We start from the raw sequence: 14,664 nt of genomic DNA, 5'->3' as shown, positions 1-14,664 counted from the left end.
TTTTTCTGAAAATATTAGATCAAAAGTTAAAAATCAGAGATCCTGACCCAAACACCTGGAATCGAAATCACATGAAAACAATAAACAAGGGCCAGGAGCAGGAAACCAGGAAGTTGATGTTTGAAATCTCAGTCACGATGTGGATTCAACATTGTTCTTCCATATCGAAACATTTGAAGCAGGGAATACAAACAAAACCATTCTAGGAAAACTATTTCACATACTTAAAATGATTACCATGTGAATTTACAGAACTTGCCTTTCCAAATCATTTTATTAAGTATTTTCTTCCTCCAGCTGAAATAACAGCAACGTGCTATTCTCACTACTCCTTTCCTGTAGTCTTCCCATAATCAAAGCAAACCAGCAGAAGAAACAATATGGAAAGGACAAGGCCACAGTCATCAAAATACTGTGAGTCTTCCTCTTGCTGAGATTAAGACCTCATCTTGTTGAGAAGAGTCATGGCCCAGCTGTACCCTGTCTCCACCTTCTGTGATAGGAATAGCAATATAGGGGAGAGGGGGTGGGGAAGTGAAGCGTAATATTGTGAACTTCTGTTAAATCACACAATCTGTTACCCTGCTCTCAGATAATGTTCCAAACCTCCCTTCTACCAGATCTTCAGCACAACACAAGTCACCAGGATAGGCTGCCTCCCATTGTGCTCTGTCTTATAAAAGCAAACATTGTTCATAACATGCATGTTTTAAAAAGGGTGTGCTCTCTTCAGAGAAATGCTTTGGCACATGGATTTGGGCCAGTATCAACAGAGCTGATTTTCCTATGAGACTTCTGCCTTGAGAATTGTCACATACATGGCAAGTACTTTTGTCAATCTGCCTTTGTGAAGACCACCCTCTGCATTGCCCCAGAACCCTGTGCTCCTATTTAGTGCTGTGGTCAAACCCAGCACATAAAGATAGAATCATAGAATATCTCCAGTTGGAAGGGACCCATAAGGATCACCTCTCTGCTCCTTGCAGACTACCTAAAACTAAACCAATAGTAGTCATCCAGATGCTCCTTGAACTGACAGGGTTGATGCCATGACCACTTCCCCTGGGAGCCTATTCCACTGAGCAACTCTCCTCTCAGTAAAGAACCTTTTCCTAAAACCTAATGCAGCTTCCAGGTATCTGTGATTAGGCTTCAGCATCAAGCCTTGCTCTTGATTTGCCCAAAGCTCGAGAGAAAGTGATGTGTTCCATAACTGAATAGTGCATCATCAAAGAGAACCATGAAATAAAGGGCAAAAAATTAAAGTCTATTGGGAGCTGACGGCAGCTACAGGAAGCTTGTTTAAAAAGGGTGTTTTCCCCTTTGGTTCCTTTGAGCCTGGTATGGGAGTAGCACTCCCAGAACAGCAGAGCTTTTGCAATGGCTAAGGAGAGACTTCCCCACATCACATGTGGGCACACATACATATACACACACACAGAAGTACTGTTGTAATGGGCAAATTAGAAATGCAAGAAGCAAATCAGGATAACTCAGAAGAGAGCTCCTGGCCTGAAGAGCATGTCTGTCTGTCAAAACATAAACACTTGTCAACACCAGCTTATTTTCCAGGTGGTCCAGGCCAGGGTAAACTTGCTACAGCTTGGCTATTTGTTCCTTTTGGGAGCCAAAGGTGTCTTGCATCTTCACCAAATGAAGCCAGTGGTTACTGCTAGCAGCAAGCTCTACTGCAAATTGTAGCTTGTAATCATTCTTCCTTTATTCCTCATAGTAATATTTCTTCCTTACCATAATGTCAGGTGCCATTACAGCTCCATAATAGTAACTCTGGAGACAACCAAGGCTTTTGCAGCCACATTGAGTAAATTAAGGCAGACCAATAGCTTGTGGTATTGATTTTCATGACAGATCTGCCTTTGTGCTCTGTGCTCCAATCTGACAAAGGTGGCTGCTAGGTCTTGCCAGCTCTGTACCTATTCTTCTGGTAGCAACTATCTCAATGAACATCTTTGCCAAACCACAACTAGCCATAGGCACTGTCAGAATCTTAGTAGCTTTCTATCAAAAGGGAACATGTAAAAGGGAAACTGGCCAAAAAAGTAACCTCTGCAACCATGGACAATACGCTCCCAGGAAGAAAAGTTCCCTGGTCTCCTCTACAAGTACATTGCTAAAATAAAACTGGCTGAAGTAGCACCATGCTCTGATTCTCATTCACAACAGTCCCTTGTAGAATGTTCTCCTGGAACCTTATTCTGCTGTGCTTACTGTCATCCTGATGGCTATCTTGCAGGAAAAAAACAAGAGAGAGAACACTGCTTTCAAACAAGTTTCCCAGAACTGCTAGGAAGCTCCTGGGATAAAATACTAGCCCTTGTATTTCTACCTATCTCAGTGACTTGAAGCATTCCACACCTGTGGAATGATGAAAATGAACTTTGCTTTTCATCAGCTTCTGGGGGTTTGTGATTTTTTTATTCTCATTTCCTGTTCTTAAGTTCCACTGGTGAACATTAGGTGCTGTGGAAGGGAGAAGGAAAAACAAATGCAAATAAAGAAAGAGCTTTGTATACATCCCCAAAAGAGCAGACAGAAAAGGTCAGATAGCACACATTAAAAACAAATAGCTGGGAAAATAAACAGGATGCCTTGAAAATGAACCAGATGAGTCAAAAGGGACAGGAGGAATCTAAAAAAATAAAAAGGAATAAAAGTCAATGTAGGATAACATGGTTAAAGTGAGATAGTTTTTACAGAAAACTCAGCTGCAGCAAAAAAGCAGCAACACGCCTCTACAGAGGAAAAAATAGTTGCACAGAAATAATACAGGGAAAACAAATACGGCCATAAATTCACTCAGAGGTCCAAGGTTCCCTCGGAGGAGAGGTGGAGAAACATTCTAAAACCCAAAGATGCTGTAAGAGTTTTCACAAATCCCTGATCCAGTGTTGGGCGATTTCTGTTTCTCACCATTTATGTTAGTCTCCTACATGTCCCAAGCCATCTGCACTGCCATATTTGTTTGACAAGGTGTGTATGTACTGCAGCTTCTTCGGGTCACTGAATACAAGGGAGAACTGGTTTCACATGAAACCTTTTACAAAACTAGAAGGTTTTGAAGAAATATGTCAGTTTGAACCAAACTGTTTCTTCATGTAAGATGGAGATAGCTGAAGAAGTTGCAATTCCAAAGCTAAAATAACACTATGCAGGGGCTACAACTCACATCGCCTCGTCCTTGATAAAATAGGCAGACTGCTGTCTGCTCTGGGACCTGTATCTATCTGCCTGTCCCTGAGGATTTGAAAAGGCCTTGCTGTCATCTTATATCAGAAAATAAATACACTTCAAAACCTCAAAATCTTTTGCTAAACAGAATGGTTGTTTTCCCAGTCCAAGAGCAATACTCTCCCCTCGAGTAAATTCTGTACTGCATTGGAACCCCATGGCTTCTTCACTGAATGTTGATTTTTAAACCAGCTTTCATGGGCAGCTGCAGTAAATAAAGCCTTTAGATGGTTTTTCATGCTGCAGGGGATGGGGAGGGCCAGGGTCAGATCACACACTGCAGTGATCCTGCTCCAGCAGAGTAAGACATTCAGAGCTGCATGAGAACTTCTCAGATCTCAGTGTAACAGCAAGCTACCAGAGCAGGTCCTGAAAACATTCATATGTCTGCATTACGTTCTTAAAGTCATGCTATATGTTAGCCAGGGTAGGTGATGACTGTGTAATGAGATAAGAAGCACTGGCATAGGGTATCTCACACTCTCCCATAAAGCCATAAGTGAGTGGCATTGTAGTAAAATAGAGGGAAAGAAAGGTAGTCTGTAGATCCTGTATTATTAACATAAAGCTAAAGTTTAGTAACTTAAACCTTTCAGATCATAACTGTTCTATGGCTATCTTGGTAATCATGCTGAAGTGCATTTTAATGTTAACATCTCTATTGTTTTGGTATCATTAACATGAAATTATAGTTCTCTAGGGGTTTATGGTAGAATTATTACTTCCTGATAGTTTTATTTAGTTTGAAACTTCATTTGCAGGCTGCAAAACAGTAAAACATTTCAAGAAAAAAAAATTATAGGGTAAACAAATAATGGGGATTACAAGAAATATCCATGCTTTTAAAAACATATTTGTTTAACAGAATAAAAAGGCAACAAGCCAAAATGCAACATACTGAAGTAAACTTAGAAGGTTAATGCTGGATGAAAGGCAGTAATTTCTTTCCATGCAGCACAAAGTCAGATTGAGTGTGGAACATTCCCCTGTATCCCAAACATGAAGTTACTGAGGCTTATCCCAAAAGACAGGTTCAACTTTATTAACTCTGCCAGCTCAGGCCAACAAAAAGAAACTTTGTTTAGGGCTAGTTCAGAGCCCTTCCGCCTATTTTCAACCCTATTTTGCAGAATTAGAATCCTCTGGGACAATCACTATTATTTTATATTAACTGCTGCCAGCAATTAGTGGTTCAGAATCCCAGGTTCATCCTCATACCACTCCTAAATCTGAAGTAACTGCATTTGAACCAGTTTAGTAGCTCCAGGTATTAACTGTAAGTTGAATTTAATGTCTTGGTGTCCTCTCTGAGCTCCATGAATAGCCTGTTTGCTGCCATCATTCACCCCTGACACCACTACCCCAGCTGGTTTCCAAACAAATGCTTCACTGCTATCTCTTTGGCTGTTCAGCACTTACCATCAGCCCTGAATTGAAATACAAAGCCCATGTATGACAAAGAGAAAACCACAAGAAAATAATCACTATCTGATAAAGGGCTCAGATTCAATAGAGGAAAAAACGAACACCACACTGAAAAGGAAAAGAAAATAACACATTATACCAGCAAAGATATACCTGACTCCTGTCAGGTTCTTCCCCTGGCAAAGCAAGGAGGAGTGGGAGGTGTGTCAGTGCTCATGAGAGCAGCGGACTTAAGGGGACCCAGAACAATCAGGAAAATGGAACAGAAATACACAATGTTTTTCCTTTCCTATAAACTTTCACCGAACAAATTGAAAAAAGCCATAGCATCCCATGAATCAATGATCTGAGTCATGTTCCAAAATAAGCCTTTAATGTACCCCAGTCCAGAGCAGTTAGCCTAAACGGAGCAAATCCCTAGTGACTTCAAATATGTTCTCAACTAAGTTACTTGAATTAGCTGAGATATCATTTATAAAGTGTCTGTCTTCATGCTGTACAAGCAGCACTATTTAACAATTCAGATGAGAATTGAGATGTGAGCTCCACAACTTCCTTTTCAATCTGCTTTGCTTGTGGTCTTGGGGACTAACCCATATAAATATGAATATAATTAGATATTTAGAAATAGCAAAGAGAGTTCATTTGTTACAGAAATCTACAAAGAAGGGGATTTATAATGCAGTTTTGGATTTTAAATTGGATTTTTCCTTGTCTGAAGTCTGTTAGTCATTATTCCCTGGATGCAGTGCTTGAATTGACGTCTGCAAGCGTTTGTGTATGTATATGCCTCTAAGAAAACATTCTGAATAGTGAGATTCCCCAGGGAGTGCTGACACAAATAACGGACACAACATATTTTATCTATTAAAAACATTCCAAGCTTTTAAGTAATGCCAAAACCCACAATTAAATCAATATTAGACACATAGGAAGAGATGATTCAGAAAAAGTTCTCCATAGTAACGCACAGGTGGATATTTGCATAGTGGGAACAAGCCAAATTAAAATACTTTTAAGCTCTGCACATGCAGAATGTTCCCTGGGAGTGAGAATGAGCCAGAACTACCTTATCCCAGAATTCAGACCCCAGTTCCAGAAACTATTGGTGAAAGTAATTCTTTCTCAAATGAAAGTGTTTATCATGGAGCCCACTGTGGCGATACTGTGTTTTTGTTCTGATCATGCATGTTGTAGGTGTTATCCAGTAGACAGGTAGACAAGCCACTTTGCTCTAAAAAATCAGGAATCTATCAATAGTTTCTTGAAAAATGAATTTTGATCCATTTTGCAAAAATATTTCTTCTTCATTCTGGCCATAAGGGTGTCATAAAACATTTAGTTGGTTTTTTAAACTACCTGCCTTACCTTGGTTAGTCTGCTGCCAGGTGTATTCTGGCCATAAGATCTTAGATATTTTTTAAGCTAACTGTATCCTTCCATGGTTAGTCTGTTGCCTGGTTGGTTAGGTATAAATTGACACATATCCCTTCCCTTTTTTTGCTTGGTTATTTGAACACCAAGGTCAAACATGCTCACATGTTTACACACTGAAAGCTTTGGAAATAGCAGTCACTTCTAAAGTATGTATCCCTTCTTCTAAAGCATGTAACCCTTCCTAACCTGTCATTTTAGCTGCTGTTCCACACACATTTAGTAACAATTACTCACTTTTACTTAATAAAAATACTGATAATGGAAATAGAAATTCACAAGAATCAGACTCTGGAAACATTTATATGCATGAATGACCCCTCCTCTGCTCCCAGCATTTTCAATGATCATCCTCCTTTATCCAGCACAGATGAGACTGCACCTCAAACACCGTTCAGTTCTGGGCTCCTCACTACAAGGGAGACATTGAGGTGCTAGAGTGGGTCCAGAGAAGGACAATAGACCTGGTGAAGGGCCTGAAGCACAGGTGTGATGAGGAATGGCTGAGAGATCTGGGTGGGGGTCAGCCTGGAGAGAAGAATGCTCAGAGACCTTATCACTCTCTATAGCTACTTGAAAGAAGGATGAAGCGAGGCAGAGGTCTTCAACTCTTCACCTTCCATGAATCAGAAAAACCATATGGAAATTAAACAAGACTTGTTTTGACTCCCACAACTGTATTAAATGTGCCTGTTCACTGAGACTGTTTGTGTTTATTCCTTAAACTGGTTTTAATCAATATTTAGTTTGGAAATGTTTGCACAGAAGACATCTGGAAATAGAGAAGGCCAAGTACAGGGTACTGCAAATGTCACGACAGTTATCTGTGGACTGGTCTGTCATATAAAGTTGTGAAATGGTAGTCTATGTTCCATTAAAAAGAGGTGGAGACAATTAAAAGCAAGCAACAGAAAAACAAACAGTGGAGGCAGCTGTTTTCCAGATCTTGACAAGTTAGTGAAGTATTTAAACCTCTATATTCTCCTTTTCTCCACATCACTGGATAATTTTATCCCTTGGTTATATCAAAACAATGCAAATGCTTCACAAAGGCCATGTTTCCCAGAATCCTGGTAAAAAAAAAACAGGGTCTATAAATATGAAAGTGCTATTAAAGAAGGTGAAATATCTGGAGCTGACTCATGAACAGCCCAAGGAGACTCAGAGAAGGCAAAACCACCTACCAGATGCAAGAGCAAGGAAACAAAAAAAAACACCTTTTGCTACATTTACTTTTCATCCTGTCCCAGCATTCCTTATGGACCAAACTCCAAAATTAAATGGACATTAGGGGCACTTAAATATTTTACCAACTTAAAAATAAATTTGAAAGCAATCCTTTCATTTCTATATCCTTCAAATGTAAACCAGCTTCTTGTTTCTTTGCATCGGACATTTTGAATAAGATTAGGGGTCATTAATGAACTTCATGGGGTTCATGAATGAAGTCAGTTTTAAAATGCAAATAATACCGTACTTGTCATCAGTTTGGCATCCTGAAAGGATAGACAAACAAGATTGCCTTGGAAAATGGAACTACGCCTTTGCTTTAATTTACAGCATTCCTTTGTATGGCAAATTGAATTATGGTGAAAGAGAGGTTTAGAGGCTGCAGGTAAAAGCCCAAAGTGCCAACTTTAGCTGAACAAGTTTATTTTAACCTTCCTCTTGCTGTTCTCTATTTTCAGCTGGTTATGCTGGAAAATCTGGTGCTCAGACTCCCACTTTGATTCAGCCATGACTTTTACCATCCCCTTCAGTCTTTCCTAAAAACATTCCTGAATCATTTGTCCACACAAATTCCAGAGAGATGTTTTCATCTGGGAGAATTTCACCTGTTCAATCTGAGTTTGAAGCATATGGAGCTATGGACTGGAAATACCGTGGAGCAAAAATTCGTGCAATACAAAAAACAGAAAGCAAATACTGATGAAGGCTGCATATCACCAACGTAAGCTTATGTTTCACAACTAGTATTATACCTCCTCCTACTAAGACTATATGTAGGGCAGTAAAGACAACATTGCAGAAATCTTCATCTGCTGCTTCCTCCTGTAGCCACCTTTATTCTTTTAGGCCTTCCATTATATGTCAATATATTGAGAACAATGATTCTCAATCAAGTCTGAGGGTAATTATATTAGTGAGCTGTGTGCATTCTTCATTCTCACACTTTTCAGGCCAGAAAGAAGGATAATAAAAATAGTAAACAGATTAAAGGACTAAAGAGGTCCAAAGGATATGTACACAGAAAAGGGTGTAAAAGAGAAAAGTTCATCATATTCTAAAATATCTCAGACAGTAATTCCTATTAAAAGGAATTCTGCCTTCAGACTCTCTAACATGCTCCCATTGATTTTAATGAGATGAAAAAGCGTGTCATGAAAATATAGCTTTGGGAATCATTCCCAGTCTTGCAACACAATACACAGCCCAAAGCATAGCAGTTGAAAATTAAGGTGCCAGATTAGGAAAATGTCCTTAATAGAAAAAAGAAAGAGGCAGTAAAATTCCCCAAGGGACAAGGCATCATCACTACACACACCAAAGACAGGGCAAAAACAGATATTATGCCAGTAATCCACAAGTATAAGGTTACAGACCAGTTCACTATAGCACCACCTTCCACAATGCTCCAGATCTACCAGCTGCCTTTACTCTTTGATATTAAATTCTAATATATACGTACTGAAAACAAGCCATCCAAAACCACAGATCAAACCATAGTTCTTGGTTTGTGGCATTTAATAAAGTAGCAAATGACAGAGATCTTTGAAAACCAAGTTGAACCATGCGGATGTGGAAGGCTAAGTAGCAAGGGAAGGCAAGATGGTATCTTAAAAGAATCACAGTTAATGGTGCTCTGTGAAACACAACAAGATGATGAAAGGCAAGACGAACAATTAAGTCTGATACACAACATATGACAACCATGCATGGCTCTGTGTTGTGCCTAATCTAAAGCAGCAATGAAAAGCGATGACACAGAAGATACACAGGAAATGTGAGCAGTGCATGAAAACCCACGGAACCCAGCAGACGAGCCTGTATGGGGACTAGAACTCATCTTTTCAAACTGTACAAAGAAAGAATCAAAGAGAAAACAGGACACATAAACTAGAGATACAGTTGTGCTTTCTCTTGGGGTCTTGTTTATTTGTTTATTCATTTTGCATCTGAACTGGGTTGCAAAAAAGAGACTATGTGACTGTGGTTTTGCCAGCAAGCCAAATACAAACCAGGTACACAATGTGTAGAAGAATCCCCTGGCAAATTCCTGAGGGTTACATAAATCAGATTCTGCAATGTTTCTTTGCCAATAGCAGGAGGAACTGGTATTTGATTGACATTCTTCTCCTCTTCCTCAGCATCTTGGGTCACCTTGTCTACCCAACACTGCCAAAAAATAGGGAAACCTATATCACTAGATGGGAATCCCAGAATCACTATAGGGAATATTGCAATGGGTGTGTTCAATTTTAGATTTGTAGACCTTCTACCTCACAGTCCCACAAGACTTGCCAGGTCAAGTTCACTTACCATTCTGCCAAATAAAATCTAAGTAACATCATCTATGTATCACAAGGGTATTCCTTTAGGAATGTGCTGCCACGGAGGCACGGAGAGTATCAAGTTATTGCATATATCATTTTTCATAACTACTAACTTTAGAGTGTGGAACATCCTATATATACCTCTGTATGTGCGTGAGCATGTGTACGTGCATGTGTAGATGAGAAGTTTCTAACATGGAGATTTCTGCACAAGAGCAATGCATTTTTCCTGCATGTCTTCCATGCCTGGAACTGCCAGCAATGGCACTGGGAATTCTACACAAAGACCAGATTCTGGTGCCACTGCTTAGAGGTATTAGAAAAGAAGAAGTAATCCTTCGATGGTGAGTGGCAGAGAAATTTTGCTTTATTCTTTGTTAGACTTCTTTTCCACTTGGAAGAGATCTGGAAAAGTGCAGTGGCTATAACCAAGGGAGCGCCTGTGTTTACATTTGTAGCTGTTCTTGGGCACACACAGCAATAAATTACTCTAATTTAAAGAGAGGCCTTCTGACAGCTTTAAAATTATGATTTAGCTTTAGAAAGGAAACATATGAACACAATGGTTCCCATGTTAAATCAGCCAAAACCTCATCTCTTTCTGTGTGAAGATCCTTCCTTACATAGCTATGCATAAATCCTTATATGGCTTGAGAATGAAGAGAAATTTCAGTCTCTATTTTTAGCTGTGCCATAACTACCTTTTTTTTTTCTATTGAATTCTGCAGTCAAGTCACTAGTGCTCAGCTCCTTTCAGTGACGACCTTTCTTCAAGGATCTCAAACACTTTGCAAACATTATTTGACTAAACCTTCCAAAGAAGTATTACTCTGGTAGAAAAGAGAAATATTAGACACAGGCTACAGAAGAGTAAAAGGAGGGCACAGAAGTTTTAGCAAACAAAAGGAAGGTCACAGGGAATCAATGCTCACGAGCACACCCAAGTCTTAGGTTTGTTTGGAGCCTGGTTGCATTTCTTTTTAAACCCTGCATTAGTACAGACTCAAAGCCAGGATTTATGTGTTCCCAGAACACATGCAGCTCATTAGCTAATACAAGTAATTTTGTAACTCTTCCTGATAATATCATGAAGTACACACTAAATATACAGATGCAGACAAAATGGCCCAGAGAAAGGTTAAGAAGCAGCAGAATATGCAGAGGAAAGAGGTTTATCCTTACTGTCCTATCATATTTTTTCAGCTCCTTTTAATAGTTTTCAGAACAGCCCCAAACAAATCACAAGCTATCACGGCACTTTATCATACCACCTTAGAAACCAAGCTCTGAAAGACTTTTCCAGAATAAAATCCACCTTGTACGTAATTTTGTTTTGGCACCAAAAGCAGAAAAGACCTGTTAGATATTAAACCTCCAGGCATGCAGTGACTCAAGAGGAAACATTCAGAGAAGCCTGTATCACATCTCACCATAGAGGCTTAAGTCTTAATGGTGGACAGTCTCACTTGGGTGTTTTCTCACAGCTTTCTCACTACAATGAAAACCAGAGGCTCATTCATTGACAGGGACACTCACAATGTTTCTACATCAGTGAGAAACACTTCCAAATACTTATTTGGGATAAATTAAACAATAAAAATATTGTTGGATTAAAAAAAATAATCTTCTATAAAATACCGAATTAAATGTTTAAGTAACTCACAGTTGATTTCTGGTATTAGACTTCCTTTCTCCATTTCCTGGGCCAATGTCACAGACCACCAATAAAACACATCTGATATTTGAAATCTGTTTCATCAGACTAAATGGAAGTTACCCAGCAAACAACAGCAGTGTCTTTCAACCAGAGCAAAAGTGTGGCTTGCTGCACAGTTCTTCCTTATTCCTTTTACTCCTAATATGCGATCAGTGGATTACGGGTTATTAAAACTTCTATGTAATAAACCATTCTGTTTCTGTGTAGCCCTCAGTTCTGTCTGCGTGCAGCACAGCTTGTTTTTCATCATTTTCTCACTAGAGATGAGGATGCTGAGGAATACATGTCAATTAAATGACCTACATTTTTTAAGAAAGAAGCTCCTAAGGGTGAAGTGCAGAACTCCAGTTTAATTAGCAGACTTCCAGAGCTCTGTGATGAGGCTCCAAGGGGACAGTGGGAAAGGGAGCCCTTAGTTCTTGCCTCTGTCTAGACAGTGGCATTGAATCTTTTCCAAAAGCCTGATCCCTAGCAGCCTCTTCACCAACGTTTAGTTGAATGAGCAATTTGCCATGGCCCTGTCAGTGTTTCCCTTGAGATACAAGAATTAAAAACCAAAAAGGTGTTTGTTCACCATGTTGCACAAAGGCATATGGCTTAAATGCAGTTAAAGCTACAACAAACACAGCAGGTTGATCCACGGATCAGAACTCACTGCTTTAAAGTTCTACCTACATATTAACTTTACCTAGATACACACTGAGCCCCAATACATGTTCCAAATCTTAAACCTAAACACTGTTGCTACTCCAGGTAACCTCAGAAATTTGGTCTTCCACCTTCAAATATTCATAAGGCCATTGCAAAAGGTCTTTTTTTTCACCTTCACCAGTGCTTGTATATGAGCAATGCACACAGCCATATGACAATCACAAATACACGTTCCTAGTGAGGAGCTAAGCTCAAGAATGCACTCCTGTTCTCAGCTATAATTATCACACTTGCAGTTCTGTTTGTCATCCACATAGGTGTATTATCATCTAAGATGAAGCTGAAAGAACCTTAGTAAATAACAGGAGCAGCAGCGGACAGAAGACCCAAAGCTGCTATTTCTGATAGCATGAGTCTAGATTCAAACTCTTTCTGGCAGCTGTGTCTGTCTAGGGTTTAATCTCTGTAACACAGTCTCTCTTTGCTTTGGTATTTTCCTCAGCTTTAGAAGTCTTGATTCATATAACTTATGCAAGCAAAACACTTATCAATACAAGGTGAAGCTCCACCTGCACACAAAGAGTGAGTCTTAGTTTGAAACGTATGATCCCTCTAACACCAGTGCCAATTAATGTTTTCATTTAAGCCAATCACATCAGTTACTGGTACCTCCTGGCTGTTGCTCGGTATTGGAGAGGAGCAAAGATAGCACACGAGGATTGAAGATTTCTTTGTTTTGCATTTCTGTGCACTTTTCTCATGTTAGCTAAACTGAAGGTTTTAGAAAAGAGACTTCAGGGCTGTACTCAAAATATGCATCAAAGAATAAAAGTCATGGAATGAATGGTGTATTATTATTATCTTTTTATTGCACTGTTATCTCGGGATGTGGGCCTTATTTCAGGCACAAAGCCCCAAAATGCCTGGGGACATTTATTGCCTTAAATATAATCAGGATGCTACATGAAAGAAAACTGTCAGTGTTTCTCATGGATATAAGCATAATACATTTAAATTGTGTAATTCAGTGGTTATTGTGTCTCTCAGGGTGGGCATCAGGTCTGACATTCTAGTGACAAAATTAGTCTTTGTCAGTCTCTGTAGGCCTGACCTTTGAAAGAAAACATTTATAAGCCAAATCAGTTATTGCAGTGGCATTAGAAAATAGTTTTCCATGTTACTAATTACAAGAAGTATTGTATCCATACCAGAGCAAACAAAAACCTCATCTGAACAGGCTGAGAATACTTCTATTAGTGCCTGTTCAGTTCCAGTGCTCTGCAGCAGATGCAAAGCAGCTGTGCTTTTCTGCTTGTGTGCCAGGAACGTGACTAGAATGGTTTAACCAGAGAAACCCAGCTTTCCTCCTCCATATTTTCTCTTCCTCTTGGCACTGCCTTTTCATTCTTCTGCTCAATTGTTCCTTTAATCCATGAAAGCAGTGCAATGACGAGGGCTCTTTCATGCAGATTTCATTCACATTGGCAATGCCCTTGATCTCCTCTACTCCCTTCCTGAGGCACATCATAGTTTGTGGCTTTTGCTCTTTTACTATTGATCTTCAGTGTGGTACAGGCTGTTGGGAAGTGTTTTGTGGCCTGTGGTGTGGTACATACAAAAAAGGCGGTCTGAGGACTTTTCCAGGCTTCTTGAGACTGAGAGGACTAAAAGGGATGTAACCAGGCTGATGCTTTTCTGTAACTACAGCCGTATTAAAACCTGCTTGGGGGGGGATTTACTGACTCGAGCCAGAAGCTGCTAAAAAGACTTAACATGAACGTTGATCGGTTAGTGACTGTAGTCTCTTATCACTCTGATCCATACCAGACCAGCTCCTTGCAGAATAATTCAAGCTACACTGCCCACAGACCAGCTTACTTAAGATCTCCTCTGAGCCTGGTACTATGTTCTACATGAATTTCCCTTCAGAATTCTCCTCTCTGTAACAGGTTTCTTCTCAATGTCACCAGGGCATGGGAAGAGGGAAGCAGAGAAGTTTGTTTACACCCTCAGTTATAAAAAGGAAAAGATGACCATGACCCACAGCTTTTCAATACATCTTAATGGAAAGATACATGTAGCTCAGCTTTTGTCTTAAGCAGACATCTGGCACAGTTAGGTACATCTGTGTGCACCCTAGTTTTTCTGCTCTCAGAGTCCATTTCCTATTATCTGCCTCTGATGTCTCACGTCTTGTGTTTCCACTGCCTGCTTAAAACACAGCAAGCAGGTCAGCTTTATTCAATAGATGAAAGTCTCCTTTACAAAGGCATTCTATGTGCAATCTGTGGGCACTTTTATGGGAATTTGCGAGAGCATTTCCTCCAGCATGAGTTAACCAACATCAGTGCTGATGGCCACAGGTCCTGCTATCCTCTGCTGTCCCCTTTTTCTCTTTCCTGTCTGCATTAATGCCAGAACTTGCTTTGATTTTAACAAATGCAAAATAATTAATTCTTTGAATCAGCACAATCAGCAAGGCTGTTGAAAACACTTTGATGCCCAGCCAGGCTGTCAGTCCAGTGTCAGCTTGCTCTCCTCCCAGACAAAACTATGTGAGGGATGGACTGGGCCCAGTGGAAAAGCATACAGGGATTTTATGGGTGACCCTGCTGACAACAGAGATTTAAAACA

Source organism: Melopsittacus undulatus, chromosome 10, assembly GCF_012275295.1.
Source record: "Melopsittacus undulatus isolate bMelUnd1 chromosome 10, bMelUnd1.mat.Z, whole genome shotgun sequence".
NCBI classification, from domain to species: domain Eukaryota; kingdom Metazoa; phylum Chordata; class Aves; order Psittaciformes; family Psittaculidae; genus Melopsittacus; species Melopsittacus undulatus.
This window is presented reverse-complemented; position numbering follows the sequence as displayed.